The sequence below is a fragment of the Xenopus tropicalis genome, chromosome 3 (assembly GCF_000004195.4).
Source record: "Xenopus tropicalis strain Nigerian chromosome 3, UCB_Xtro_10.0, whole genome shotgun sequence".
NCBI lineage: Eukaryota > Metazoa > Chordata > Amphibia > Anura > Pipidae > Xenopus > Xenopus tropicalis.
The window spans coordinates 24,819,141-24,828,251 of NC_030679.2; positions in this window are offsets into that span (position 1 = coordinate 24,819,141).

A 9,111-nucleotide genomic window follows, 5' to 3' on the forward strand; every position below is an offset into this window, starting at 1 on the left:
CTTTACCAGCTTAGTTGCCCTTCTCTGGACCCTCTCTAACTCAATAATGTCCCGTTTGAGCACTGGAGACCAGAACTGATTTTGGTCTCATCATATGTGATAAAAGAAACTGTTTGCCAAGTAGCAGAAATCTATAGCAACCAATGAGGCAGTCACCATTGATATTATAAATAAAGGCCCTGACGATATCTATTTAGTTTGTAATTAAGTTCCACCCCTAAAAAACCCAGGTGGTGTATAAATGTCATAGGGAGCCCTAAGTTAATAAGAGGGGACCTGTTTGGTACTTGAACAGAAAACCTTAAAGCCTGTGTGTTGGCAATTCTGGCTTGTTTATTTTTTCATTAAAAATACTTGCCTTGGGCACAAGGCTTTCTGCAAATTAATTAAGTAAAGATTAATCCTTTCCATTAAGTTAAGTTAAGCAATATCAGGGCATGCTTGCCTCTTTAGAATGGACTAGCAATTGCCGCGGCTCTATTCATATTAGAGACTACTTCTGTCCAATTTTAAATGACAATGTAAAAAACGATTAGTGTCTGATTTTAATTGATTCCAATTATGTTCAGAAAGTCCATTAAAACCCCCCAATAACTATGTAGTCCTGCTAGTTACATGACAATTCGAAAAACATTTATTTTCCCAATTATATATTTTCTTGTTTCCGTGGTATGAAAGTTTAGCAGGTTTAACCAGTAAATTATACAATAAATTATTTAATAAAAAATTTTACTGACAAATGCCAAAGGTGTTTTAAGCAAATTATGAATCCTTTAGTTACATATATAATATTAATATTGGTTTGTCTATTTCTACAAAAATAGAAACAATTGAGGGAATGTATGGGGTAATGAAATAAAACACAGGCATAGAAGCCACTGCAACCAATCAGCTGCTTGTATTTCTGTACAAACATCTCTGTTCTGTACAATCTGAAAGTAATTCTAACCAGTGTTTTAACTAGGGGTTATTGCCTCCACCAAGACATTATTTTAGGGCTCCCCAAACATTCAGGGTGACGTCCTATCCTAGAATTAACTGTTATTGGTATCATCACAATTCAAGGCTGTAATGGGCTACCAAGAAACCCATGTTGTTTTTCTTTTTATACAGGGAAGATCACAAAGGCCGTCCAGCTGAAGCTGAACACAGCTTGCAACTAGTATAAGCATTGCCCAACCCTGGTATCCCCCACAGGCAGAACCCCTAAGGGCAGGCTGGCTACTATAAACATTCTAAGAAAAACTTGGAAAAGCTGAAATAAAAAGCTAAAAACTGACATACTGCAATCCCTAAAGGAACTGTGTATGAGAGTTGTATACCTACATCCTGGCATGGCCTGGAATCGTTACAATCATCCAATAGGGCAGATATTCTCTTTAGTGGGATCTACCAGTCCCAATGCAATAAGACAGATAAGGAGAGCTTATTCTAAAGTTACATTGTTTGCTATAGTGTATAGAATGCCAAGCACGGGTTACACGGGTGGCGACTTTGGCTCATTTGTGAAACCCTGCTTTATTGCAGTTTTCATAAAAAGTATAGTTGTATGTGCCACTGGGTAATCCTAAATAGAAAATTGCCATTTTAAAAATTAAGGGCCGCCTCCTGGGATCATAGGATTCACAGTGCACACAAACACACCAAGGGCACACACACATGCTAGGCCCCATGAGTCAATTGATGGACAGAGTCCAGCCTTTTACTCCCACACTACATCCTGTTACAGTCAGAGCTGCAATATTTCCTGTCAGCTGATCTCTGAGGGAGCACACAGCCCATCACTAAATGGCGGCTCAAGGGAAAAGATATAAAAGGGCAATATTCACTGATATATATGTTCCATTTTGGTAAGATACTTTTATAGGCCACTAATTATGATATAAACTGTTGGTTAGGTATTAATTCTGGGGAAATAGTTTTCCTTTGAATTAAAACTTTTCTCTACCAATGATTTAACTTACACTCTACTATATATATGTAATGATTATATTTGACTGTAATAACATATGATCAGGAATCTTGTGGTATGCTGCAGTATTTAAGGCAATTCAGGGAAACCCATTTTAGGCATTTTTAGTAATTCTTTGTTTTTCTTTCTCCAACTTGCAATGACATTCTCATTTTCTTTCTTTCTTGACCATAAAATTAATAGCTTTCACTAAGGAAAATGATGAAGAAGTGTTCAGAACCCCAGATTCAATCAAGTGACTAAGGCGAGAAATTATAGCTTCCTGTTATCAGAAACGGATTAAAATAAATCACACAAAAAGCTTAAATATGTTCATGTCTTTTAGAACGGATAAGAATGATGGTCCCAGACAAAAGAGAAAAGGGGGAAGAATTAAAAAAAAAAAGAAAGAGCAAGACAAAAGATTACAGCTCCTAAATAAAAGAAAAAATCAAAGTGCCCTTGTGTTTATACATTTAGGGCGTTGCTAATTTAACAGAATATTTTATGTATATGTAATTATATTGTTCCTGATAACACAGGACATAGTCTTACTTTATCTTATTATCTGAACCTTCCTTGTTCAAAGTTGATGAACTGAAGTTCCCCATTTATACCAGAATTAAATGTATAATGCATGAATCATTTATTTTGTTTGACATAATAACAACCATAGTAAAAGTCCTTCCATTTTAAGAATCACACACACCCGGTTTAATATACTTTTATGGCAGCTTTGAGACTGACATGGAAACAGGGTTAGTATCTAACTTTCTTACCACTGCTGTTACCCCCAAAGGGCCCTGTGACTGGGCTTCAAAAGAGGACCTGAGTTTCCACACACCCAATAAATACAAGTAGATTTATCCAGGGGTAGCACAGAACAAGCAAAAACAATGGATTTATTAATGTGTTATGCACAACATTTTTTCAAGCCCCCACACATCCCATTTATTAAGTATAAAGTAAATGTCTATTGCATCTTACAATAGCCCCTCTGGTATTTTCCAGAATCCACAGATTGTCAGTCTGGGCCTGCCTGTAACTGCCTTATGTATATGCCAGTCAATAACTGCAGGGTTTTCTGTGCAAAAAGCTTATTTACCCTTAACTGTTATTCCCATATTGGTTTGTCAAATGGAGAAGGACCATGGTTGAGAATGACATGACACCAATCATTGTAATGTTACCTCACTTAGATTGTAAGCTCTACGGGGCAGGGACCTCCTTCCTACTGTGTCTCATACCACATAGCACTTATTCCCTGTGCATTTATATATATTTATTGTATTTATTCATTATAACACTTGTCCTCCCTGTGTGTAATTTTGTAAGATTTTACAGCGCTACGTACCCTTGTGACACTTTATAAATAAAGTTATACATACATACATACATACCTGTGGGTATATTGCATGCTGACGTTTTGCACTTGACTTAAGGTCTACTAAGCATACAAGGTAAAGACCACAGCATGCTTGGTATTATGGAAAACAGGGTAAGAAAAAAAATAGTGCCTAGAATTCCAGTCATACATTAGCACCTGTGTGTCACCAAAAATAGTAAACTAAATGCTTGATTTTTGATCTAAGACCATTGATTATCTACAGAGAGTTAATTTGAATTTGAACTGTTATAATGTCCACAAAAAAGTTCATTGAATGATTAGTTACAAGAGAAGCAAACAGATAAGTATCGGAATAATGTCCTTGTTGGTACCAATCCACCAACTTTTGGCTATTTGATAATATATTCAGATTCTGTCACACTGCTAGAAGATAGGTAGCCTCTCCTACACCTCCTCCATGATACACTGCACGGTACATCTCCTTACAAGGGAGTTGTACCGGGTTATGATAACTCCCAATATGCATGGTCTGAAAATGAGGTAGAAAATGAGCAAGCAATGCCATGTCAGGTTGAGGCAGGGCCATTTCAGGCAGTAGGCCGGAAGCAAGGATCGGTGTCACAAAAGGTAAGCCCTGATCACTTTGCATCGAATGTAAAAACTGACACAAGGCTCCATGGGAACATATGTGCACTTGCGTCAATGGTGATGCAACTTGGCATCAGAGTGCAAAGGGTATGTAACATAGTAACCAGGCCCGGATTTGTGGCGAGGCCACAAAGGCCCGGGCCTAGGGCGGCATAAACATAGGGGCGGCATGCCGCCCCGCCGCACGCAAATTTTTAAAATTTTGCTCCCATACGGAGCAATGGGGACCTCTCCCCACTGCTCCGTATGGGAGTTTTAACTTTGGCGCATGCGCATGCGCGTCAGCGCGGCGGCAGGGGAGGAGGAGGTGGTTTGCGCATGCGCGCTCGTACTGCGGGTGGGGGCGGTAGGGGGCGCCGAATGGGGGCGGCCTCGGGGCGCGTCATTTAGAAATCCGGCGCTGATAGTAACATAGTAAGTTGGGTTGAAAAAAGACATACGTCCATCAAGTTCAACCATAATGCCTATATATAACCTGCCTAACTACTAGTTGATCCAGAGGAAGGCAAAAAACCCCATCTGAAGCCTCTCTAATTTGCCGCAGAGGGGAAAAAATTCCTTCCTGACTCCAAGATGCCAATCGGACCAGTCCCTGGATCAACTTGTACTAAGAGCTATCTCCCATAACCCTGTATTCCCTCACTTGCTAAGAATCCATCCAGCCCCTTCTTAAAGTTATATAATGTATCAGCCAGTACGACTGATTCGGGGAGGGAATTCCAGAACTTCACAGCTCTCACTGTAAAAAATCCTTTCCGAATGTTTAAATGGAACCTCCCTTCTTCTAAACGAAGTGGGTGCCCTCGTGTCCGTTGGAAGGACCTACTGGTAAATAAAACATTAGAAAGGTTATTATATGATCCCTTTATATACTGTATTTATACATAGTTATCATGTCACCTCTTAAGCGCCTCTTCTCCAGTGTAAACAGACCCAACTTGGCCAGTCTTTCTTCATAACTGAGACTTTCCATACCCTTTACCAGCTTAGTTGCCCTTCTCTGGACCCTCTCTAACTCAATAATGTCCCGTTTGAGCACTGGAGACCAAAACTTAACAGCATATTCTAGATGGGGCCTTACCAGCGCTCTGTAAAGGGGAAGAATAACCCCCTCCTCCCGTGAATCTATACCCCTTTTAATACAGCTCAAAACCTTGTTTGCCCTTGCAGCTGCTGCCTGGCATTGCTTGCTACAGCCAAGTTTATTATCTACAAGGACTCCAAGCTCCTTCTCCATTATGGATTTGCCTAGTGCAGTCCCATTAAGGGTATAAGTGGCTTGCATATTTTTACATCCCAGGTGCATGACCTTACATTTATCCACATTAAATCTCATCTGCCACTTAGCTGCCCAGATTGCCAGTTGGTCAAGATCCTGCTGCAGGGATGTCACATCCTGGATAGAATTGACTGGTCTGCAGAGTTTTGTGTCATCTGCAAACACTGATACATTACTCATAATACCCTCCCATAATATTCCGTAGAACAGGGGTCCCCAATCTTTTCTAATTGTGAACTACATATAAATGTAACAATAAATGGTGAGCAACACAAGCATGCAAGACGTTGCCAGGGGTGCCAAATAAGGGCTGTGATTATCTTCTGGTTGCTCCTTTGTGGAATAAAACCCCACAGGAGGCTCTGTTTTGCAGTATACTGTACATGGTTTTGATGCAACTAAAACTTGCCTTTAAGATGGGAATTCCAAAATAAGCACCTGTTTTAAGGCCACGGGGAGCAACATCCCATGGATTGGGGAGCAACATGCTGCTCCCGTGCCACTGGTTGGGGGCACTGTCTTAGAAGGTTGACGTGCATGCACAGTGAACACCACATACGTTGGGTCATGCACGTCTGACAGGTTTATATCTTATTATCATTTCATGATATTTTTTCATTCTTTTTGGTATTTTTGATGTTTTTGTAATACAATTATCAATATGAAATAAAGAGGTTTATTTATTTGGCTTGAGTTTTGAAACAAGTGCCCTTTTATTCCTCAGTCACACATCTGTACCATGACTGAAATGTTATTCCATAATATGGATATAGGGACATTTTTGCAGTGTTCCATTTGACAACATATCATTGGATTCTATAATTGCTTTTTTATCTTTATACGGCACAAAACAAATGCTTCAGGCATATAGCTAACCTTGATGACCATTATGATTTTTTTTCATTCTCTGTGATGCTTTTGCAAAATCAATTTATTTGCTCAGCATTTTCTATTTTTTCATAGATTATGCAATTTAGAGGAAGATTCAAGGTGCTGGTGTTTACCATTATGCCTCTAAACTGCACTGAATAATCTGCAAAACGTAAGATGACACTGCATAAGATGAGAAAAATATTTCTCTTGTTCTGCTCGGGTTGGATTATTAAAAATCATGGCAATACCTGCCACACATCAACTGGAATTGGCATTCTCAAGCAGGGTGACCATGAATGGTGACAAAAGTAATGAGAATATAAGGGAGACATAACAATAATGAGACTCAATCTTATGACCTGATAAGGGATATTTTTTTTAAGCTTTTGTTTTTTCTATTTAATTTTTACAAGAAAGGAAATGATAGAAGGAGAAAGAAGTTAGACTGAAAGAGAGGAGAAGAGAGCTAGACACTGGAGCTACTGAGCCATAAACCAATGCTGTTTAGTGATGAGCGAATTTTTTTGCCAGGTATGGATTCACAGCGAATTTCCGCATTTCGGCATTGGCAAAATTGTTTAGTGAAACTTCCATGAAAATTCTCCGCAGAAAAATTTATTGCAGTTTTTTTTTGTTGCACGTCAAACTGGGCATGGTCACATCAAAATGGGCGCGGACACATCAAAATGGACGCAGCCGTGCCAAAAAAGCATGGGCGATGTTTTGCAAATTTTCTGGCGTTTTGCAAATTTTCTTGCCGTTTCGCACATTTTATGAAGAAGCGAAACAGGACCGATTCACTCATCACTAGTGCTACTGGAGTTGTGGGAGTCTCAAGAAAGGCAACCCAGGGGCACCGCAAAACCTCTAAATTTTGCAACACTTTGCAAGGTAAGTACATTTTTGGTTGGATAGAGTGTTGTCGACCAGATTACTCCAAAGTGGGATGCGATTGGGGGGGCATCCAATGAAGTAATATGGTCTTTTTGGCATAATAAAGAAGTTGGAGAAGACACAGTTTGGTGTTCTGTCTAAGTCCAAGGTGCTTCACCATTCCCAACAGGCAGACCAGCGGTGACATGATTCATGGAAGGCTCATAATAGTGTTTAATATCCCTCCAAAACCCCTAGACTGCTAAGAGATATTTAACTAAATATTTGACAAGATAGGAAATTTAAAATACCACTGTACATGAATTGGCCTTAACTGGTATGTATCTGACTTGCGACCACCATACCTCTATTTTAGAAGCCAGCATGTTACTAGAGAAGTGCTTTGATATCAATGGGGGTGTGCCTAGATAAGCACTAGATTTCTAGGCTCCTGATTATTTAATATTGTTTATTTATAATATTGTTTTATTTATAATATTGTCTTTACAGGGAGATACTGTGAAAGGATTCCAGCACAGCTGATGATAGTCTGATAACTTTCACTGTCCCATTCCCTCCTCTCTTCCCTTACCAAAGGAAGATAAAGTGTAAGAAGTAGAAGATTCATCACTAGCTATTGCAAAGAAGGTCCAAGGAATGCCCATGCTAAAAAAGTGCTTGTGCTTAACAGCTCTTAAGCTTGGCATATAGACTGATGTTCCCAGCAATTTACTAGATACTGTACTGTAATGTTTCACAGACATTTATTTTCTAAACATTCATTGTGTTTTCCTGAAATTGGTATACTTTGTTGGCGTTATTAATTATGTGTGTCTTAACAAAGCTAAAGTTCATCGTCACTGAAGGTTTTCAGATTGCATATATTTAATCAAATCCAACTTATTGACAAGTATTCTCTGTACTTGCAGGTGAATAGAGGGAAAATGACTCACTGCCTGGGTGTGTTCCTTCTGATTCTCAGCCAAAAGCTATATAATGGAAGTGATTGTTAAAATTCAGAGTATCTGAAACATTGTATTCTATGAAACTCTCATCGGTACTTAAGAAAAATATATCATCTATATAGAAAGATACACAGATAGATGGAAAGATAGTAAAATGAACAGAAAGAGCCTTCCTGATTCAGCAGATCAATAGTGAGTGGGCTTGCAGACATAATAGTGGAAGAACTTGAGTTGAGTCAATATGAACTCAACACGAACCAACACCTGTGGGATGAACTATAACACCAGTATGAGCCAGGCCTATGGATATATATATAATATATATTTTTATACAAATAAAATATATAAAAGTGGTGAAATGAAATGGTTTGAGAGCCGTATTTGTTGATTTTTGTTAGTTATACCTGTATTTATCATTATATAATCCGGTAGCCTTCCCCAGTTAATTGTTTCCATTTATTCATCCTACACACTTAAGAGAGAATCTAAGAAATCTTGTGCATTGTATAAAAAAATACATTCTGGCTGCTCTTTCTTTGAACAATAACTTCTATGATCCTTACAGTGTAATTGCCACTCTGGCCCCCTGTTATTTCAGATCTTTGTAAAGCTGTAACCTTCTGCAAGTATTGGATCCTCCCTCACATTTTATTCACCAAGTAGTTGTAGATGAAGAAGTAGATGCACTTTAAAGCATGTTGCTTTTACATAGAACAACAATAGAAAATGCAGTATGTCTAATCTCTAGATTGTAAGTAATAATTCTTGTTGTGGGTTATATATGTTAGCTGATTGCAGACACTGTTCAGCACTGATACTGCCCATAAATCACCTACATATATAGAGAAAGAAGATGGAGGTCAAAGTTAAGGGCAGACAGCCAGGGCAGCTTAACATCAATTAAACCTGCAGATATTACTGTAAAAGCTGTCTCAAAGGAGATAATATATCATAGGTAGGGTTTACATTCCATTTTGCTTTATTATCCAGTAAATGTAATGTAAACAAGTTTGCATGGGTTATCTTGTGTGTGTAGCTTCATACAAAAGCCCATTATAGTGATTAGAAAAATCTGGTCAGATGATTGCAAAATGATGCAATACGTGTTTGGTTTTTAGAAGCTATAGCTGGATATCATTGCCTAAATCTATCTCTTTCAGTGCAAAAAAAGCCC